Source organism: Podarcis filfolensis (genome assembly GCF_964270895.1).
Source record: "Podarcis filfolensis genome assembly, chromosome: 10".
NCBI lineage: Eukaryota > Metazoa > Chordata > Lepidosauria > Squamata > Lacertidae > Podarcis > Podarcis filfolensis.
In genome coordinates, this window is record NC_139612.1 from 69,222,868 (window position 1) to 69,243,535 (window position 20,668).

At 45.4% G+C, this 20,668-nt stretch overlaps 1 protein-coding gene across 3 annotated transcripts in view; it reads right to left on the minus strand.

Moving 5' to 3' along the window:
* Positions 1-20,668, minus strand: part of TASOR2 (transcription activation suppressor family member 2) — a 61,226-nt gene that overhangs the window by 38,840 nt on the left and 1,718 nt on the right. The window contains exons 2-3 of one of the 3 annotated variants that reach the window (XM_083572456.1): positions 9,471-9,546; positions 2,368-2,447 (exon numbers count right to left, since the gene is read on the minus strand). The exons of 1 other annotated variant lie outside the window; for it this stretch is intronic. The gene's annotated coding sequence lies outside the window, so the exon portion shown is untranslated. The remainder of the gene's footprint in view (positions 1-2,367; positions 2,448-9,470; positions 9,547-20,668) is intronic. One more of the 3 variants, XM_083572455.1, reaches the window with a different exon arrangement.

Sequence of the window (20,668 nt, forward strand, 5' to 3'; positions counted from 1 at the left end):
GATCTGGTTTTTTATTGAAAGAGATCTCTTTCAATAAAAAACCAGAGGCCTACCTCCTGGGAATAACAGATTTGGATATTCCGCAAAAGAGGAAGGGTATTTTTTTATATGCGACGGCAGCAGCAAGAGTTCTGATCACGGCAAAATAGAGGAGTAAAGAAATCCCCTCTATACAAGACTGGATCCAAAAGTTGGCAGAATATGCTGAATTAGACGGTCTATCAGAAAGATTAAAGAATAAATCAGGACCAGGTGCGCAACCTGGGAGTCATTTTGGACTCACAGCTGTCCATGGAGGCACAGGTCAATTCTGTGTCCAGGGCAGCTGTCTACCAGCTCCATCTGGTACGCAGGATGAGACCCTCCCTGCCTGCAGACTGTCTGGCCAGAGTGCTGCATGCTCTGGTTATCTCCCGCTTGGACTACTGCAATGCGCTCTACGTGGGGCTACCTTTGAAGGTGACCCGGAAACTGCAACTAATCCAGAATGTGGCATGAAAGACCTACATTGGCTCCCAGGACGTTTCCGAGCACAATTCAAAGTGTTGGTGCTGACCTTGAAAGCCCTGTATACCTGAAAGAGCGTCTCCACCCCCATCGTTCAGCCCAGACACTGAGGTCCAGCTCCAAAGGCCTTCTGGCGGTTCCCTCACTGCGAGTAACCAAGTTACAGGGAACCAGGCAGAGGGCCTTCTTCGTGGTGGCACCTGTCCTGTGGAACACCCTCCCACCAGATGCCAAAGAAATAAACAATTATTGGACTGTTAGAAGACACCTGAAGGCAGCCCTGTTTAGGGAAGCTTTTAATCCTGGATGAATCATTGTATTTTAATATTCTGCTGGAAGCTGCTCAGTGTGGCTGGGGAAACCCAGCCCGATGAGAGGGGTATAAATAATAAATTATTATTATTTTAATCGATAAGGAACAAACTCTCCTTATCAACACACACCAGCCGTTTTCTTTTCTGATCTTGATACTATATGAAACTGCACTGAATTGTTCAAATGTTTCTTCTGGCGCACCAGCCTTGGGTGCCCTTGGGACTACAGTTCCCATCAACCTCAGCCAGCCCTCCATATGTTCTGGACGAGCTGTGCTCGCTGGGGCTGATGGGAGTTGTAGTCCAAAAGAACTTGGCAAAGCCACATCTAATCTCGCTTCCAGAGAGGATTGCTTTTTCAGAGATTTGGTTGCTTCCTCTGTTCGCTGGGCACGGACAGCGTCTGCGCTTGTCTGGTGAGTGCCAACACCACAAAAAACACAAATCTGGAGAGCATGGCTGGATTTGGGTTTGATGACGCCCTAAGCTACTGAAGGTAATGGGGCCCTTTATATGTCCAGCTGTCCTTTGTCAACAACAAACTGTCACTGTTTTTTGTGTTGAATATGCTATATGGTGGGACGCGGGTGGCGCTGTGGGTTAAACCACAGAGCCTAGGACTTGCCGATCAGAAGGTCGGCGGTTCGAATCCCCGCGACGGGGTGAGCGCCCGTTGCTCGGTCCCAGCTCCTGCCAACCTAGCTGTGCGAAAGCATGTCAAAGTGCAAGTAGATAAATAGGTACTGCTCCAGCGGGAAGGTAAACAGCGTTTCCGTGCGCTGCTCTGGTTCGCCAGAAGCGGCTTAGTCCTGTTGGCCACATGACCTGGAAGCTGTATGCCGGCTCCCTCGGCCAATAAAGCGAGATGAGCGCCGCCACCCCAGAGCCGGTCACGACTGGACCTAATGGCCAGGAGTCCCTTTACCTTTTATGCTATATGGTAATTTATGGACCTAATAGGTATCTAAAGCCATTTGCACGTAACAAAATATGTACAGTGGTACCTCTGGTTAAGAACTTAATTCGTTCCGGAGGTCCGTTCTTAACTTGAAACTGTTCTTAACCTGAAGCACCACTTTAGCTAATGGGGTTTCCCGCTGCTGCTGCACCACTGCTGCATGATTTCTGTTCTCATCCTGAAGGAAAGTTCTTAACCCGAGGTATTATTTCTGGGTTAGCGGAGTCTGTAACCTGAAGCGCATGTAACCCGAGGTACCACTGTATATGTATTTTATCAAAGTAATTGTTGAACTGAAATGCAATTAGGAAGTAGTATATTAACAGTGAAATTTGGGAAGGGGTTCCACTCTGGGCCCTAACCTATAGCTTGTTTAGCTTATACATAAATCCGGCACTGCTGGAGAGCTAAGCAAAGGGCTGTTCTCAATCCGGATGAATCCTCCGCGCTGCAGCAACGATCAAAGTCCCAGCACCAAACACAAACTGAAACTAAAAGGGCGATGGACGTCAAAAGGTTTCCTCTAGAGAGGAGCCACGTGGAATGGGGAAAGAGATTGCTGGGAGTTCAGCAAACATTAAGTTTTACCTTTGTTTCGGATCAGAGCAGGAGTAAAACGCAGGTTCTGCCTTGGCAAAGCTGCTCTTTTGTTTGGAGAAAAGTTCGCCCTGCATTAAGACAGAGGGTAATGAATCAGATCCACCCGGTTTTTTCGCCCATGCGGTGACAGATCTTAAGACCGGCCGCGTGTACGCAGAGCTTTGAAAAGAGGAAGCAAACTTCTCAAAGAGGCATTACCAGGAAATTCTACAGCCTGCATAAATGCTGCAAACTGATGCATGATTTCCTCCCCTTACACGCCCAGTAACTTAGTCTGCCATTTTGCACAACTGATTCTGGTTTGGCAACACACGAGGAAAGAAAAAGAGAAATGCAGATCACTAGTGGGCTGCTTATTTAGCCCTTCTTTGACTTCTGCTATTGCTACAGACACAGCCTATGCACTGGAAGCCTAATTTTCACCAGCATTGAGGACTACAAACTTCAGATTCTCAGAACAGAGGACTGTGTGCCTAATAGCGCAGTCTGTGATCCTACAGAATCGCAGGATCCTTTTAGATCTAAAAATATATTCCGTCTAAGAATTTACCATGTTACCTTGAGTCAGGAATGGGGGGCGGGGATCCTAGATCCAGCTAACCAGCTGGATCCTGAACTCCCCATCTAGGCCATTTAGACACAGGCCACCAAGAGGCTTTTAAAATAGCACTATGCGGTTTTTACTATCTGTATCTTCACAGAGGGTATCGTAGAGCTGGAAGGGACCACAAGGGTCTTCTAGTCCAACCCCCTGAAATGCAGAAATATTTTGCCCAACGTGGGGTTCGAACCCACAACCCTGAGATCACAAGCCTCAAGCTTTACCAACTGAGCTATTAGGCAATCCTAATAGATTTGATTTTCCATGGCTTTAATTCTATTACAGCTTTATTGCTTTTTAACTGTTACATGTTGCATGTTTTTAGCCTTCTATATTTTGTCTGCGGGTGGCGCTGCGGTGTAAACCACAGAGCCTAGGGCTTGCCGATCAGAAGGTCGGCGGTTCGAATCCCCGCGACGGCGTGAGCTCCCATTGCTCGGTCCCAGCTCCTGCCCACCTAGCAGTTCAAAAGCACATCAAAGTGCAAGTAGATAAATAGGCACCGCTCCAGCGGGAAGGTAAACGGCGTTTCCGTGCGCTGCTCTGGTTTGCCAGAAGCGGCTTAGTCATGCTGGCCACATGACCCGGAAGCTGTACGCCGGCTCCCTCGGCCAGTAAAGCAAGATGAGCGCCACAACCCCAGCGTCGTCCGTGACTGGACCTAACAGTCAGGGGTACCTTTAATAATATAGTAATAATAAATTTTATTTATACCCTGCCCTCCCTGGCCAGAGCCCGGCTCAGGGCGGCTAACAACAGTAAAAATTACAGTTAGAACATAATGGGGGGAGCAATTTAAAATACAGGTTAAAATGCAATTTAAAATGCAGCCTCATTTTAAAAGTAGCCCATAGATCATAAGGGGAGGGCAACATAAGGGTCAGACTGAGTCCAAACCAAAGGCCAGGTGGAACAGCTCTGTCTTGCATGCCCTGCGGAAAGATGTCAAGTCCCACAGGGCCCTAGTCTCTTGGGACAGAGTGTTCCACCAAGTCGGGGCCAGTACTGAAAAGGCCCTGCCCCTAGTTGAGACCAATATAACCACCTTGTGACCTCGAAAATGTTGTCATTTGTGGACCGTAAGGTCCTCCGCAGGGCATACCAGGAGAGGCGGTCCCATAGGTACAAGGGTCCTAGGCCGTATAGGGCTTTAAAGGTTAAAACCAGCACCTTAAACCTGATCCTGTACTCCACTGGGAGCCAGTGCCGTTGGTAAAGCCCTGGATGAATGTGATCCCATGGCAAGGAGCCCGTAAGGAGCCTCGCCGGGGCATTCTGCACCCGCTGCACCTTTTACCTTTACTTTGTGTGCAATATTTTTTTTTGCAAAAGCTGCCTTGAGTCTAGTGAAAAGGCAGGATGAAAAGAAACATGGTAATAAATATAATAATGGTTTTTGCTGGCAATTTTAAGACTGCGAGAAGACCAAGGCCCTTAGGCAATTAGGAATCTGGGGCAGAAACCTAAGGACAACGGGGTTATATATATATATTTTTACATCCCGGGGCCAAGTTCCTGAGTTGCTACAGGTTGTCTCCGACACTATCGTACTACTTGTGCAACAAAACTCCCCTCCCTTTCCTTACACACCCTTCTGCCCTTCCCCAAACTCTTCCAGAGGTTTGGGAGCACCCCATAACAGCTTTGTGGGGGGTATCTTGTGGTGGGGAGTTCCTCTGCCCAGCCAGAAGCCCTTGTGCTACTAGCAGCACTTGGTCGAATCCTGCCCAACAGATTTAAGGTAGCCGTGGTGATGTGGTGCCAGCATAACAAAACTGGGGCAGATGGGGCTGCCTTTGGGGGCTGTGAGCATCTGGAGGGTCAAAGTGTGGGGTTGCTAAAGGACCAGAGAGCCCCACGCCCCGAGGTGCGGCCACCGGTAGGAGCGCACCCTGGCTCTTAAAAGCATTATTAACAAAGCAAAGCATAGGAAGAACCCTATAAAAAGTTGTGAGTCACAGGGAGAGGCAATGCCAAGGACCATGGCTGCTGGTGGCAATGACGAACGAGGGAATAATTTCATAATCTTCCCCCTTGGAAGAACAGCTGCATGTTCAGGAAAATTATACACAGTACAGTCCCTTCCTGATAGGGTTGTGCAATATCTGGCTTGCAACATCACAATATATCACCAGCTGGATCTCTCGATATATCACAATATCTATCTGCGGTGGGGGGCAAAGGGCCTTGCCAGGTTTCCAGGAGGTGGCAGAAGTGGTAGATTTAGTAAAATTAAATAAGCTTCCATATAGTATACTATTTAATACACTTTCAACTAATTTATGAGAAGTTTAAGTGATTTACTAGCCAAGTTGCCTCTGCACGCATAAGCCCCACTGAGTTCAACTAAACTCCTACTCGCCCCTATAATTCTAACTTTTACCCAGTTTATTTTACTATTACCCCAAAACTCAAGTTAAATCAGATTCTGAAGGCATTATTTTTGAGTAATCATTGTAACATGAACTGGTTTGTACTTCGTGATTTGTACTTCTTGGCCATAATTTATCTCAACTTCATATTAAATAGGAATGTTTCCCTTTCAAGATATCTGAACGTATTTTGCATCCATTTATATAACTGCACAAATTTACTTGTATGGTATCTCAAGGGTTAGAAACTAAATTCATAATATTGTCAAGTGTGAGTATTATCTCATTGATCAAAAGGGCCTGAAGGACAGCCAGAATGTATGACTCGGATGTAAGTTCTTATTTTCCACCCCAAAAGGTTAAACTTGTTTGGGGCCACATGGAGACAGAAATGTATAGGAGAAGGTGTGTTTATTCTCTCAGTTACTTTGCACACATATCAATAAAGAGTTGAATTGTCCATTGTTCAAAAAACAAAAACTAAACTTCTACTATCCTAAGAGTAACGCCCATTGAATTCAGTAGGGCGTGCTTGTGAGTAGACACGCATTTGCTTGCGCTGCTTACTGAAAAACGCCCTCCCCATCATTCGCACACAGTACCCAACCTCCCATTTCAGCATAAGGCAGCCAGCTAAATCTTCTCCCCTCCATCACCCACCCCAACAGAAGGGAGGGGGTCCCCAAATGTCCTCATCCCACCAATCTCTGGGTGGGAGGGAGGGAGTGCAAGCAAGCAAAAAGATTGTCTTCTTTAAATTAAAAATGCACCCTTCCTTTTTAATACGGAGGAAAGCTATTCAGGTGGAACCAACCACATAAACAGGGACGCAGGTGGCGCTGTGTGTTAAACCACAGAGCCTAAGACTTGCCGATCAGAAGGTTGGCAGTTCAAATCCCCGTGACGGGGTGAGCTCCCGTTGCTCGGTCCCTGCTCCTGCCAACCTAGCAGTTCAAAAGCACGTCAAAGTGCAAGTAGATAAATAGGTACCACTCCAGAGGGAAGGTAAACGGCGTTTCCGTGCGCTGCTCTGGTTCGCCAGAAGCGGCTTAGTCACGCTGGCCACACGACCCGGAAGCTGTACGCCGGCTCCCTCAGCCAATAAAGCGAGATGAGCGCCGCAACCCCAGAGTCGGCCACGATTGGACCTAAAGGTCAGGGGTCCCTTTACCTTTAACCACATAAACGCCACCAGGATATAAAAACAAAAACTCTTCCCCCTCTTTTTTTTCCACTGGTGGGGGAAGAAAGAAGAGCTTTCCAGTTCTTTGTTTACCTTCCCTCTCTGATTATCTAGCCGTGGGAGGTTCCTCCTGGGTCGTTAGCAGGCTCTGCATAATTAGCTGAGCTCTAAGTGGGAGGGTACCGGTGAATCCGAAATAGCTTGCTGGTTTGTGGGAGGGTTTATCATCATTTATTTCTTATCGGGAGAGCACAAAGTTGGAAACACGTGCCTGCAAATTATCGGCAAAGTATGTTCAGCTGAGCTACCCCCTGGGAAGCTGTTAAATCTCCACCTTTTGTTCACCGGTATATTAATTTATCACACAGCCCTGCTTCCGGGGTGTTATAAATTTAGACTTCAGTTTGGAAAAAACAGAAAGCCCTTGTTTGCAGATCTGCACACTGGGAGTTAATATCTTCACAGACCCAGTTCTCCGATATACTAATTTTCTGCAAGCAGGAAGTGGGGAAGCATTTCAAAAAAGAAAAGTTCAAGTCAAAGGCGCTATTGTCCAGGAAGGACTCTACTGCAGGATTTCTCGAGAGAGCAAAAGGGTAACAAAAAGCAGGAAATGAAAGCACCACACAATGTCTGTTCCACACTTGCAAGGAATCGCTCCTTCAGTGTGGTAGTGCCTGAACTTTGGAACTCCCTGCCACTTGATATTAGGGTATTCAACTTCACTATACTGCTTTTGGCAAGTTTTATGCTCAGGCAAACCTGCCCAGACATCTAAATCTGACGTGCATTTCAGTAATATGTAATTTTACTTTGCAATACATGCTTTGTAAACTGCTGATTTTACAAATATATACGTTTTGAAGGTGTGGCAAATGAGGTCAACTGGCTTTTGACATCGGATTTTTTTGGCCATTTTAATGCATATAGGACAATCCTTCATGAATCTGCAAAATCCTTAAACAAACCATTAGCATGTTCCACATGAAAAGTACAGAAATTGATTTATTCATTCATTTAATGTTTTTCTATCCCACCTTTCTCCCAAAATTGGGATTCAAGGCGGCTTGCAGTATTTTAAAAGCATCATTTTAAAACACCAACACATTAGTAAAAAGCAACAGTTTAAAAATACAAAAAAACACATTTAGAGCCAGCATTAAAATACTGAGTGCCCTGATAGCAGGCCAGTTGCCAACACTATCTGCACACATTATTAATTTTGTGTTTATATTTTAGTATCATCAGCAAACTTAGCAACCTTTCTCCTCGCCCGACTCTTTAAAACCACAAGTGCATTATCAGGGAGGGAAAAAAACTGGAGCTTAAAAACTGGAGGCAAAAAACCATGTCAAATTAATTTTAATTCCAAAATGATGATCAGTTAATATGCTTTGCGATTATCAATTGATCAATCTGCCCTTTGCAGATTTGAAAGGAAGGAGAGAAAAACCAGTGTGAAATGCCACGACATAGCTGTTCTTTCCCTTTTTTTAAGGGAAATCCCCTTATTCCGAATAGGATTCCTCGCAAGAAAAGGGAAAAGTTGACAGCTATGTGCCACGAGCATTGTCAGAGGGCTAAATTGAAAGCGGCACACTGTATTCAGGTTTTACACAAAAGAAAAACCACAACCAAATAAACATTCAGTGTTAACAAATGAGAAGGAAATGTGTTTGGTGCTTCTGTAGGGCAGCCGTTGATTTCAGTGAAAAGCGAAACTGATTTAAACAGAAATAAAAGTGAAACTATTCTGTTCCAGCAGCCACACAAGCTACGTTCCAGAGACAGAAGCATATTAATTGTGCTTTTTAAAGCAACCATCTCAGGATTTTCAACCTTAAATTCAAAGCTTACTAGTAGCTCCTTACTTTGCAAATATATATATATATATATATATATATATATATATATATCAATTTCCCAACTCCTGTACGCTGCAAATGTCTGGCGTAATGGGGACCTGCGTAAGCTAGATGGCTTTCAGGCAAAATTTCTACGATCTCTGCTGCAGGTACCCAATTGTGTCCCCAACTCCATACTTCTGTTAGAAGCTGGCGAATGCCCAATTTCAACTAAAGCATGGTGGGCTGCCCTAAAACATTGGCTCAGGATTTCAGTGTTTGATCCAGGGAAGGGTTTGTACCAACACTAGACCAATGAGGAGTTTGTCCGCAAATGGCAGAAAACCATGGCTAGAAAAGCCACCTGTATTGGTCTGTCGTCGTCCCCCAACTATATTACCTGGGTTATGAAGGCGCCCTAAAGACATTAAAGCAAAGATTATGGGATAATGCACACAGTGACTTGCGATCTCGATCACACGCAGCCTGTAGTCCGCTGGCAGTAGGAGTACAATATGGGCATGTCTTTAAGTTAACACCTTACATTAAAAACCTGGCAGTTCCAAATTATCGAAGGTTTTTCACCAAAGCCAGACTAAACGTCTTTCCTTCTGCAGTGTCGGATGGCAGGTTGAGAGGAGTTCCTTGCCAGGACAGACTTTGCTCGTGTGCTCAAGACATCGATTCTATAAAACATATTTTGCTGCACTGTGCGAAATACGAGCAAGCCAGGGCTGAACTGATATTACCCTTGCTGATACCTTTCCCGGGAAAATCAGAGGCTCGCTATGTCAGCTTCCTATTGGAAGAGCGGACAAACGCCAGAACATTAGCAGTGGTGAAGTTTTTATCGGTGGTTGCAAGGACCAATGATCCCTATCTTTTAAGTCTGAAAAAAATACCCCAGTAATGAGATTATTAAGTTTGCAGATGATACAACGGTGGTTGGTTTAATCACGGCTGGAGAGGGGGAAGCGGTCTATAGGAAGGAAGTTGAGCAGTTGGTGCAGCAAAACAACTTACTCCTTAACTTAAAGAAAAAGAAGAGATTACTGTGGACTTTAGGAAATGTAAATTGAATATTCACCCACTTATTATTGAGTGGAAGTGCATGGAACAGGTCTTGGTGTTTCGATTTCTGGGAATGGAGTTGAGAGATGACCTAACCTGGGGAGAAACCGGCAAAGACCTGATGAAGAGAGCACAGCAGAGGTTGTATTTTCTGAGAATCCTGCGGAAAAACAATCTCTCAAAGGACCTGTTGATGGCATTTTGCCATTGCACTGTGGAGAGTGTATTAACTTATGGTCTGCGTGTGTGGTTTGGGAGCTGCACGGTCAGGGAAAAAACAATGCTGTCCAGGGTTGTAAAGACTGCGGAGAGAATAATTGGGTGCACTCTTCTCACCCTGGATCAAATCTATGCTGTCAGGTGCCATAAGAAAGCTGCAGAGATAGCGCAGGATAGCGCGCACCCCGGAAATGATCTCTTTCAGCTTCTGCCTTCTGGAAGAAGGTATCGAGTTATAAAGACCAGTACTAGCCGCCTGAGAAACAGCTTCTACACAAATGCAATTCTGGTTCTAAACGCAGCATAAGGAGTCTCTATAGTACATTGTATTTTAAAATGGGGTTTCAGAGTTTTTAGGGGTTTTTGAATGTTTTTGTTTTGTTTTGTTGAATGTTTTCAATTTCATTGTTCTGTATGGGACAATGACAATAAAGTTATCGTATAGCGTATAGTGTATCGTATGCTTGTTTAACCTGGAGGTAGGCTGTCTGAATTGTGCATTGCTTTGTAACAATTTGTTGGGTCTCTGGACCGTAATAAAGATTGACTGATTGATTGATATGTATGCAGTTATAAAGCATCTAATGTTTTAGATGCTGCCCATTTTGCTCTGTCGGTATAATTCTGCAAACATACCAAGCTGCCGGAGAGGCAAACTTTCATGAACCTGTGGGTTAAGCTATAAAAGGCATGTGCAAAACTACACTTATCTTCAATGCCTCCATTGTGAGTCAATGAGGTGTTGTGGTTAGAGTGAAAGACCTGAGAGATCAGGGTTCAAATCCCCACTTGGCCGTTAAGCACGCTGAGTGCCCTTGGGTCCGACACTGCCTCCCAGCCTGACCAACCTCACAGGGTCGTCGTGAGGAATAAAGGACCTGGACATGCTACCTTTACCTCCTTAGATGAAAAATGGTTGAGAGAGCTGGGTATGTTTAGCCTGCAGAAGAGGGAGATAACCATCTTCAGATATCTCAATGGAGCAAGCTCGTTTTCTTCTGCTCCAGAGGGGAAGACTCGAACCCATGGCTTCAGGTTACAAGAAAGGAGATTCCGACTCAACATCAGGAAGAACTTTCTGACGGTAAGTGCTGTTTGACAGTAGAACGGACTCCCTCGGAAGACGGCAGACGCTCCTTCCTTGGAGGTTTTTAAGCAGAGGTTGGACGGCCCTCTGTCATGGATGCTTTAGTTGAGATTCTTATGTTGCAAGGGGTTGGAATAGATGACCCACGGGGTCCCTTCCAACTCTACAATAATTCTATGAAATTTAATAGTAAGTAAAGAAATATGTTGGGACGCGGGTGGTGCTGTGGGTTAAACCACAGAGCCTAGGGCTTGCCGATCAGAAGGTCGGCGGTTCGAATCCCCGCGATGGGGTGAGCTCCCGTTGCTCGGTCCCTGCTCCTGGCAACCTAGCAGTTTGAAAGCACATTAAAGTGCAAGTAGGTAAATAGGTACCGCTCTGGTGGGAAGGTAAATGGTGTTTCCGTGCGCTGCTCTGGTTTGCCAGAAGCGGCTTAGTCATGCTGGCCACATGACTTGGAAGCTGTACGCCGGCTCCCTTGGCCAATAAAGCGTGATGAGCGCCGCAACCCCAGAGTCGGCCACGACTGGACCTAATAGTCAGGGGTCCCCTTTACCTTTAAGAAATATGTATATTATTGGGGACTAGGCCCTTATGGTATTTTTACCGAAGATCTATGGGTATAAATCTAATAAATAATAATACAGTCGTACCTTGGTTCTCGAACACCCTGGAACTCATGACATTTTGGCTACCGAACGATGCAAACCCGGAAGTGATTGTTCTGGTTTGCAAACATTCTTTTGGAACCTGAACGTCCGGTGGAGCTTCCGCAGCTTCTGATTGGCTGGAGGAGCTTCCTGCACCCAATCAGAAGCTGTGATTTTGTTTCCGAACATTTTGGAAATCGAACGGGCTTCCAGAATGGATTCCATTCGACTTCCAAGGTACGACTGTAACAGCAATAATATAGTAGATCAGCATCCGCCGGTATCTCTTGATATTATCCGACGGCTTCAGATTAGAAGGGACTTCGGTTAGGGAGCACGTGCTTGCCACAGAGTTATCTGATTTCGCAGAAAATCAGTTTCAAGAAACCTTCCTAGCAGCAGTTAAGTAGATGCCACACAACAGTAAGGAACTGGCAAGGTCTTTTACTGCTGTGGGGGAAAAACACAAAGAGCCCCGTGCCAGAACCTGTTTTAGACAATGTCAAAGAAACAGGGTCCATCAATCAATATTGTCTACGTCAGGCATCCCCATCCTTCGGCCCTCCAGATGTTTTGAACTACAATTCCCATTATCCCTGACCACTGGTCCTGCTAGCTAGGGATCATGGGAGTTGTAGGCCAAAACTTCTGGAGGGTCGCAGGTTGGGGGTGCCTGGTCTACATTAACTGGTAAGATCACTCCAGGATTTCAAACAGGGCTGCCCCACCCCCAGCCCTACCTGGAGATTCTGGGAATTGAACCTGGAACGTTCTGCATGCAAATCAGATGTTCTGGCCCTGAGCCATGGCCCTTCCCCACTTGGTAGCCTCAGAGTTCCTCAGTGCCCATAGCTCGAAGCACGTGCCTGGCTTGCAGAAGGTTCCCAGCTTCAATTGCTGACATCTCCCAGTAGGGTGGAAGGGAGACTTCTGCTGGAAACTCTCGAGAGCCACCAGCAGTCAGGGTAGACCATGTTAGGATCCTCGCTCCGTGTTTGCAGTCATGGGATTGTCGTCTATCACATGACGGTGTATGTTTTCGTTCCACAGTGTGGGAAGTGATGGAGTCAGGATGTTTGTGTTACTGTGTTCCAGAATGTAGGACGATTGTCCTTTGTTTCTTTGATGAGAAAGAGGAAGGAGATAAGTCAGAATGCTCCGCGTGTATTATATGTAAATAAAGTTGTTGTTGTTGTTTAGTTGTTTAGTCATGTCTGACTCTTCATGACCCCCTGGACCAGAGCACGCCAGGCACTCCTGTCTTCCACCGCCTCCCACAGTTTGGTCAAACTCATGCTGGTAGCTTCTAGAACACTGTCCAACAATCTTCTCCTTGTGCCCTCCATCTTTCCCAACATCAGGGTCTCTTCCAGGGAGTCTTCTCTTCTCATGAGGTGGCCAAAGTATTGGAACCGCAGCTTCAGGATCTGTTCTTCCAGTGAGCACTCAGGGCTGATTTCCTTAAGAATGGATAGGTTGGATCTTCTTGCAGTCCATGGGACTCTCAAGAGTCTCCTCCAGCATCATAATTCAAAAGCATCCATTCTTCGGCGATCAGCCTTCTTTATGGTCCAGCTCTCACTTCCATACATCACTACTGGGAAAACCATAGCTTGAACTATACGGGCCTTTGTTGGCAAGGTGATGTCTCCGCTTTTTAAGATGCTGTCTAGGTTTGTCATTGCTTTTCTCCCAAGAAGCAGGCGTCTTTTAATTTCGTGACTGCTGTCACCATCTGCAGTGATCATGGAGCCCAAGAAAGTAAAATCTCTCACTGCCTCCATTTCTTCCCCTTCTATTTGCCAGGAGGTGATGGGCCCAGTGGCCATGTAGATTAGCCCAAATACTGAGCTACTGAGTTCCATTACGCAAACTGCAAATACTCTGCAGGATTCTCTGCAAAATACTCTTGGTATCAGTCGCTGTGATGTTCGGGCTGGAGAAAGCTTTTGAAGCCCCGGAACAACAGACCAGGAGGGACAGACACATGCCAGTCGGGCATGTGTCTCTGCCAGGGTCCTACACGAGAGTAGGACGATCCTAACAGACCACTGTTTGAAATTAGTCAGGTGCCAGGTGCATTTTGCACCTGGCTATCAGCCACTTGTGACCAAGTGAAGATGTCTGGGTACCAGGATGGTGCCTGACATCTCCACCATCTGGAGATCATTGGATCTGGGCTGTTTTCACATACTAGCAACGCATCCTGTAGAGTTTTACCAGTTATATTTCACCTTATGGTGCTGGAGGAGACTCTTGAGAGTCCCATGGACTGCAAGAAGATCAAACCTCTCCATTCTGAAGGAAATCAGCCCTGAGTGCTCACTGGAAGGACAGATCCTGAAGCTGAGGCTCCAAGACTTTGGCCACCTCATGAGAAGAGAAGACTCCCTGGAAAAGACCCTGATGTTGGGAAAGATGGAGGGCACAAGAAGAAGGGGACGACAGAGGACGAGATGGTTGGACAGTGTTCTCGAAGAGACCAACATGAGTTTGACCAAACTGCAGGAGGCAGTGGAAGACAGGAGTGCCTGGCGTGCTCTGGTCCAGGGGGTCACGAAGAGTCGGACATGACTAAACGACTAAACAACAACAACAATTAACCTATCTACACACCCACACACACATATACAAAAAAAGACAAAAAAACCATTTCCCCTCAAAAACCAAGCTTCACCCACCAACCAAACAACAGTAAAATAAACTCACTAAAAAAAGAATTAAGTACCAACACTGAAAGATTGGCAAAATATTTTTTTGGAAATGATTGAATTAGCAAAAATGACGGCAGCAATAAGAATGCAATCTAATCAAAATCTCAAACAGGAATGGAAATGTGTAGAAGAATACATGCCCAAAAGATGCTCCAACAAGAATTTATTGATATGTATAGACTGATTTCACAAAGTTAAGTTAAGCTAAACTAAGCAGATATATAAGATTGAATGTTTAATTATTAAGATACAAAATTACAATCTCAATAATAAAGTTACGAAATTATAACAAGGAAGTCACGCACAGGGCAAGAAATAAGAAATGGATAAACATTGGTACATAATGAAACGTGAAAATGTGAATTTATATAATGTATATGTATCAATATGTAAAGAGTTCATATATGTATTGCAACATTAATAATAAAGTGCAAAAAATTAAAATTTAAAAAATTTAAAAATAAAATAAAAAAAGAATTAAGGGGCAGGGGATTATGGGATGTGTCGTGTTGGGGACTCGCATTGTGCCAATGTCTTCGAAATCGTAGCTGGAGCACAGAAAATATTGTGGATTTTGGGTTTCAACAACAGCAACTTAAGCCAGAGGTCCTTAAGGCAGGGAGCTAGTTGCAGTCCACACATTTCAGTGTAATTTAAAAGCAGGATGTAAAAGAAGTAACCAAGGGAGCTATAGTGATGTCTCAATGTGAAAAAAAACCAACCAAAAACCCAAGGGGCACCTCCATTCCGTTTTACATCTCCCAGGACCACAACTTCACCAGCCATGTTATTACACCCACGAACACACTGCGCTTATAATGATTCCACAAATTAATTTTCATCGCCTGATGCCAATTAGAACTGTTGCTTACAGGTCGCGCTCCGCCCATTAGGAAGGAAACAAACAGAAGAACTTGGCTCGCTGCCCTGTTTCCATCCTCTGAAGGGCACCAAATGGGGCCACAAAGTCTTAATTAATCCAGAATGCGGCAGCTAGACTGGTGACTGGGAGCAGCCGCTGAGACCACATAACACTGGTCATGAAAGATGTGCATTGGCTCCCAGTACGTTTCCAAGCACAATTCAAAGTGTTGGTGCTGACCTTGAAAGCCCTAAACGGCCTCGGTCCAGTATACCTGAAGGAGCGTCTCCACCCCCATTGTCCAGCCCGGACACTGAGGTCCAGCTCCGAGGGCCTTCTGGTGGTTCCCTCACTGCAAGAAGCCAAGTTACAGGGAACCAGGCAGAGGGCCTTCTCGGTGGTGGCACCCGCCCTGTGGAACGCCCTCCCAGCAGATGTCAAAGAGAAAAACAACTACCAGACTTTTAGAAGACATGTGAAGGCAGCCCTGTTTAGGGAAGCTTTTAATGTCTGATGCATTACAGTGGTACCTCGGGTTACATACGCTTCAGGTTACAGATTCCGCTAACCCAGAAATAGTGCTTCAAGTTAAGAACTTTGCTTCAGGATGAGAACAGAAATCGCGCAGCGGCAGTGGGAGACCCCATTAGCTAAAGTGGTGCTTCAGGTTAAGAACGGTTTCAGGTTAAGAACAGACCTCCAGAACGAATTAAGTACTTAACCCTAGGTACCACTGTACTGTATTTTAATATTTTGTTGGAAGCCGCCCAGAGTGGCTGGGGAAACCCAGCCAGATGGGCGGGGTATAAATAATAAATTATTATTATTATTATTATTATTATGATGATGATGATGATGAAAGCAGATTTACACTGACAGTGTTTGAAATGTGGAAGAGATGGGTGACAGTAATCATGCCGGCATATTCCCATGGGAGCTCCACGATTTGCCGCTCCTCTTTTTTATAATCAAGACCGGCCAATTAGTATCAGTGACGGGGAAGTGAAAAAACTGCAGAGAACGAGTGATGATGATGATAATGAATATTCCATTGACCAAACAAGACCATGGCGATTCTGGAATCAAAATTCATCACTCCTCAGAACACAAAAGGATCCTCTGAATCAGGGTCAATGGCCCATCTAGTCCATCATCCTGTTCTCACAGTGGCCAGGATTCAAGCACAAGGGTCTACTCTCCTTCTGTGGTTTTCAGCAACGGGTCACTGTATGAAATTTGCAGTGCCCACTCCATTCAGAGACATTGATAATGAAAATATCACCCACACTTCCTCTTTAGAAGTAACTTTGAATAAACTGATCAGATCCTTGTTAAACGACCCTTCCGAGAATAACTTTTTTAGACTTAGTTATATTTTTGATATGATTTTCAACATACAGTGGTACCTTGGTTCTCGAACGGCTCTGTTGTCGAACAAATCGGCTCACGAACATCGCAAACCCGGAAGTAAGTGTTCTGGCTTGCGAACGTTTTTCGGAAGCCGAACATCCGACGCAACTTCCGCTTGAGCGCAGGAAGATTCTGCAGCCAATCGGAAGCGGCGCCTTGGTTTTCGAACGCTTTCAGGAGTCAACTGATTAAGTTCGAGAACCAAGGTACGTACCACTGTACAGTCAAACCTCAGTTGTCAAACGTAACCTGTTCCGGAAAACCCCTCGACTTACAAAATGTTCGACAACTGAGGATTGCAAAGTCAATGAAGGAAAAAGAAAAAAACTCCCTGGAAGGTGTTTGGCTTCCGAAAATCGTTCAAAAACCGGAGCAGTTACTTCCCAGTTTTTGGTGTCCGGGAGCCAAAACGTTCCAAAATTGAGGCATCCGGGAGCCAAATTTTGACTGTACTTTTTTGATATATTCCTTCGTCTCACTTGTTTCTGCATTCATTCAGAGGACGAGATGGTTGGACAGTGTTCTCGAAGCTACCAGTATGAGTTTGACCAAACTGCAGGAGGCAGTGGAAGACAGGAGTGCCTGGCGTGCTCTGGTCCAGGGGGTCACGAAGAGTCGGACACGACTAAACGACTAAACAACAAAACAACAACAACAATACTTTGAAGCTAAAAGAACATTTGAGTTTTCCTTTGCACAGAATTCAATTACTGTTGCAAAAGTCAGCTTAGCGCACACCACCTGAATCTAACAAAGTATACAATTTATTTGCAACATTGCTAACAGCGCAAAGAGCCTTTTAATGGGCTTGAAACACACACCCCATTTTGAATTTCTAACGACTCAGCACAAATAATCAGCTCGGTTATCGGTTAAAAGAGAAAAATAAGGCTAACAAGTTTCGAGGTTTGTTCATTTCTTTTTTTCCCTCCGAAAATGTTCTGAGCCGGAATTCCAACCCCATGCAGAATGCTCAGAGCAATGTATACGGTAAAAAAAATGTAAAAATGGAATGTAATCTTTAAAACAGCTATAAAACACTAAAATAGACCAGGGTGGAAGGAGAGAGAGAAAATAAATAACAGAGAGAGCCCTGCTGTTTCCATAACCAGAGGTTTAGCAGTCACCAGCAGAGACTCAGAAGGCTGTGATCCCATGCATATTTACCTAGGAGTAAACCCCACTGGAATTAAGATTGCCGGAAGAAATATCAACAACCTCAGATATGCAGATGACACAACCTTGATGGCAGAAAGTGAGGAGGAATTAAAGAACCTTTTAATGAGGGTGAAAGAGGAGAGCGCAAAATATGGTCTGAAGCTCAACATAAAAAAAAAACCTAAGATCATGGCCACTGGGCCCATCACCTCCTGGCAAATAGAAGGGGAAGAAATGGAGACAGTGAGAGATTTTACTTTCTTGGGGTCCATGATCGCTGCAGATGGTGACAGCAGTCACGAAATTAAAAGACGCCTGCTCCTTGGGAGAAAGGCGATGGCAAACCTAGACAGCATCTTAAAAAGCAGAGACGTCACCTTGCCAACAAAGGTCCGTATAGTAAAAGCTATGGTTTTCCCAGTAGTGATGTATGGAAGTGAGAGATGGACCATAAAGAAGGCTGATCGCCGAAGAATTGATGCTTTTGAATTCTGGTGCTGGAGGAGACACTTGAGAGTCCCATGGACTGCAAGAAGATCAAACCTATCCATTGTGAAGGAAATCAGCCCTGAGTGCTCACTGGAAGGACAGATCCTGAAGCTGAGGCTCTAATACTTTGGGTACCTCGTGAGAAGAGAAGTCTCCCTGGAAAAGACCCTGATGTTGGGAAAGATGGAGGGCACAAGGAGAAGGGGACGACAGAGGACGAGATGGTGGGACAGTGTTCTGGAAGCTACCAGCATGAGTTTGACCAAACTGCGGGAGGCAGTGGAAGACAGGAGTGCCTGGCGTGGTCTGGTCCAGGGGGTCACAAAGAGTCGGACACGACTAAATGACTAAACAACAACAAGAAGCCCCATTGAACTCAATAGGACTTACTTGCTAGTAGACAACATGCATAACATTCCACTGTAAGAACGTCTTTTCTGAGTTTTATTGTATTTCTCAAGCACAGAAACAATGTATAGTGGTACCGTGGTTCTCAAACTTAATCCATTCCAGAAATCCGTTCCAAAACCAAAGCATTCCAAAACCAAGGCACGCTTTCCCATAGAAAGTCATGCAAAACGGATTAATCCGTTCCAGACTTTTAAAAACAACTCCTAAAACAGCAATGTCACATGAATTTTACTATCCAACGAGATAGTAAAAAACTATCTTGGTTCAAAACCAAGGCATGGCTTCTGATTGGTGATTCCCCCCGCCTTAAAATATAAAGAAATGAAATGAATTAATAGCAATAAAAATAGCAAGCTCAATTTTTTCAAAAAATAGCACCTAGACCAGGGGTCAGCAAACTTTTTCAGCAGGGGGCCGGTCCACTGTCCCTCAGACCTTGTGGGGGGCCAGACTATATTTTTTGGGGGGGGGGGAATTAACTAATTCCTATGCCCCACAAATAACCCAGAGATGCATTTTAAATAAAAGGCCACATTCTACTCATGTAAAAACACACTGCTTCCTGGACCGTCCGCGGGCCGGATTGAGAAGGCGATTGGGCCGGATCCAGCCCCCGGGCCTTAGTTTGCCTACCCATGACCTAGACATTTGGCTTTGGCGACCGTAGGCTCGGTTTAAAATGCCATTTAGCTTCCATATCCGAGTTTCTAATACCGGGCTACTAAAACACAATACTGAAAGTGAAAACACAGTATTTAAAAATAGTTTGAAACAAGAAGCGAGCCTTCAGCGCTTGCAGAAAGCTGGCTGATGAAGGTGCCACGCAGACCTCGGTTGGAAAGGAACTCCACAACTCAGGAGCTACCACAGAGAAGACACTGTCTTGTTCCACCATCCGATCCCAAGCTTCTGAGTTCGGTGGAAGAAGCAAGAGTTCCTCCCGCTGCCAATCTTAGCACCCGAAAATGTCTGTTTAATCATCATTGCAGCAAACAGTGATTTACAAAGTTACAGTTCAGATTGCCCTTGATTTTTACTAGATTTTGTCCTGCGGTTAACACTTTTCACAAAGGCCATTTCTCCTTTCCTTAAGAAAACAAACTAAAAGCTGTCGTTTTGCAGTCTGCAAAGAACAGTTTGTTCTCTTACAGATAAGTTTTCTTTAAAAGTGGAGGGGGGGAGAGGTTGAAGGAGCGGCGAAGAGAAGCACCGAAAAACTCACTAACTCATGCGTCTAAAAAGCAAGCAACGTACTTCACATAAAGCTTTCTAATGGCAATTTTTGCTCTTTGAGTAGCCATCTGCCATAGACGCTTTGGATGAGATTTCTGCATTGCAGAGGGTTGAATTCGATGAGCCTCGTGGTCCCTGCGAATACCAGCGGAACTCCCTTCTGCAGTCCAAATGCATTGGATCACTTTGCACGGCCCTCCCAACGCGCGCAGGATCGTAACCCCCGAGGATTAGGGCTCGGATCCTGCACACACAACCCTGGAAGCAAACACTTAATTTTCAAGCACACCTTCAGATTTAAAAATTCACGGACGCTCAAAGTCGTATCTCCTGCTGAACCAGCACGGTGGAACGCCTGGAGTGTCAGAGTAGAACCCGAGAGATCTGGGTTCGAATCTCCACTCGCTGGGCAACTTTGGGCCAGCCACTGCCCCTCAGCCTACCTCGCAGAGTTGTTGTGGCATTAAATGGGGAGGGGGAGAAATTGGGCCGCTTTGGGCTCCCGGGAGAAAAAGGTGAGATATAAATGCAATATATGAAGTGATAAAATGCAGGCAGGAGAAGGAAGCGAGTCCCAGCAAATTGCACTGGGTTTACTCGTACGTAAAGACCCAAAGCAATGCAACCCACGGGTTAGACTGGAATGGCTTTGTTCTGTAACAAGAAGCGTGTCCTCGAACACTCAGGTGACAATATCAGTCACTGCAGTCCTAGGCGCACTTCCTAGGGAAGAAGGCCCATTGGGTAGAGTGAGGGCCTTACGTCAGAGTAAATATTCACGGGATCGCGGTTTAAGCGGGTAGGGGCATTTGGAGAAAAATCTCAGATTTTGCAAAACTGCCCTAAGGCAGCCGCCCCTCTCTCTTGCAGGCTTTACCTGGGAGTAAAGCACGTGGGAGTAAAGCAGTAGGGAGTAAAGCAGTAGGGCTTACTTCACAAGGAGGAAATCAGGTTGTTGAAAGCTTCCTGCCGGTCAACAAAAACG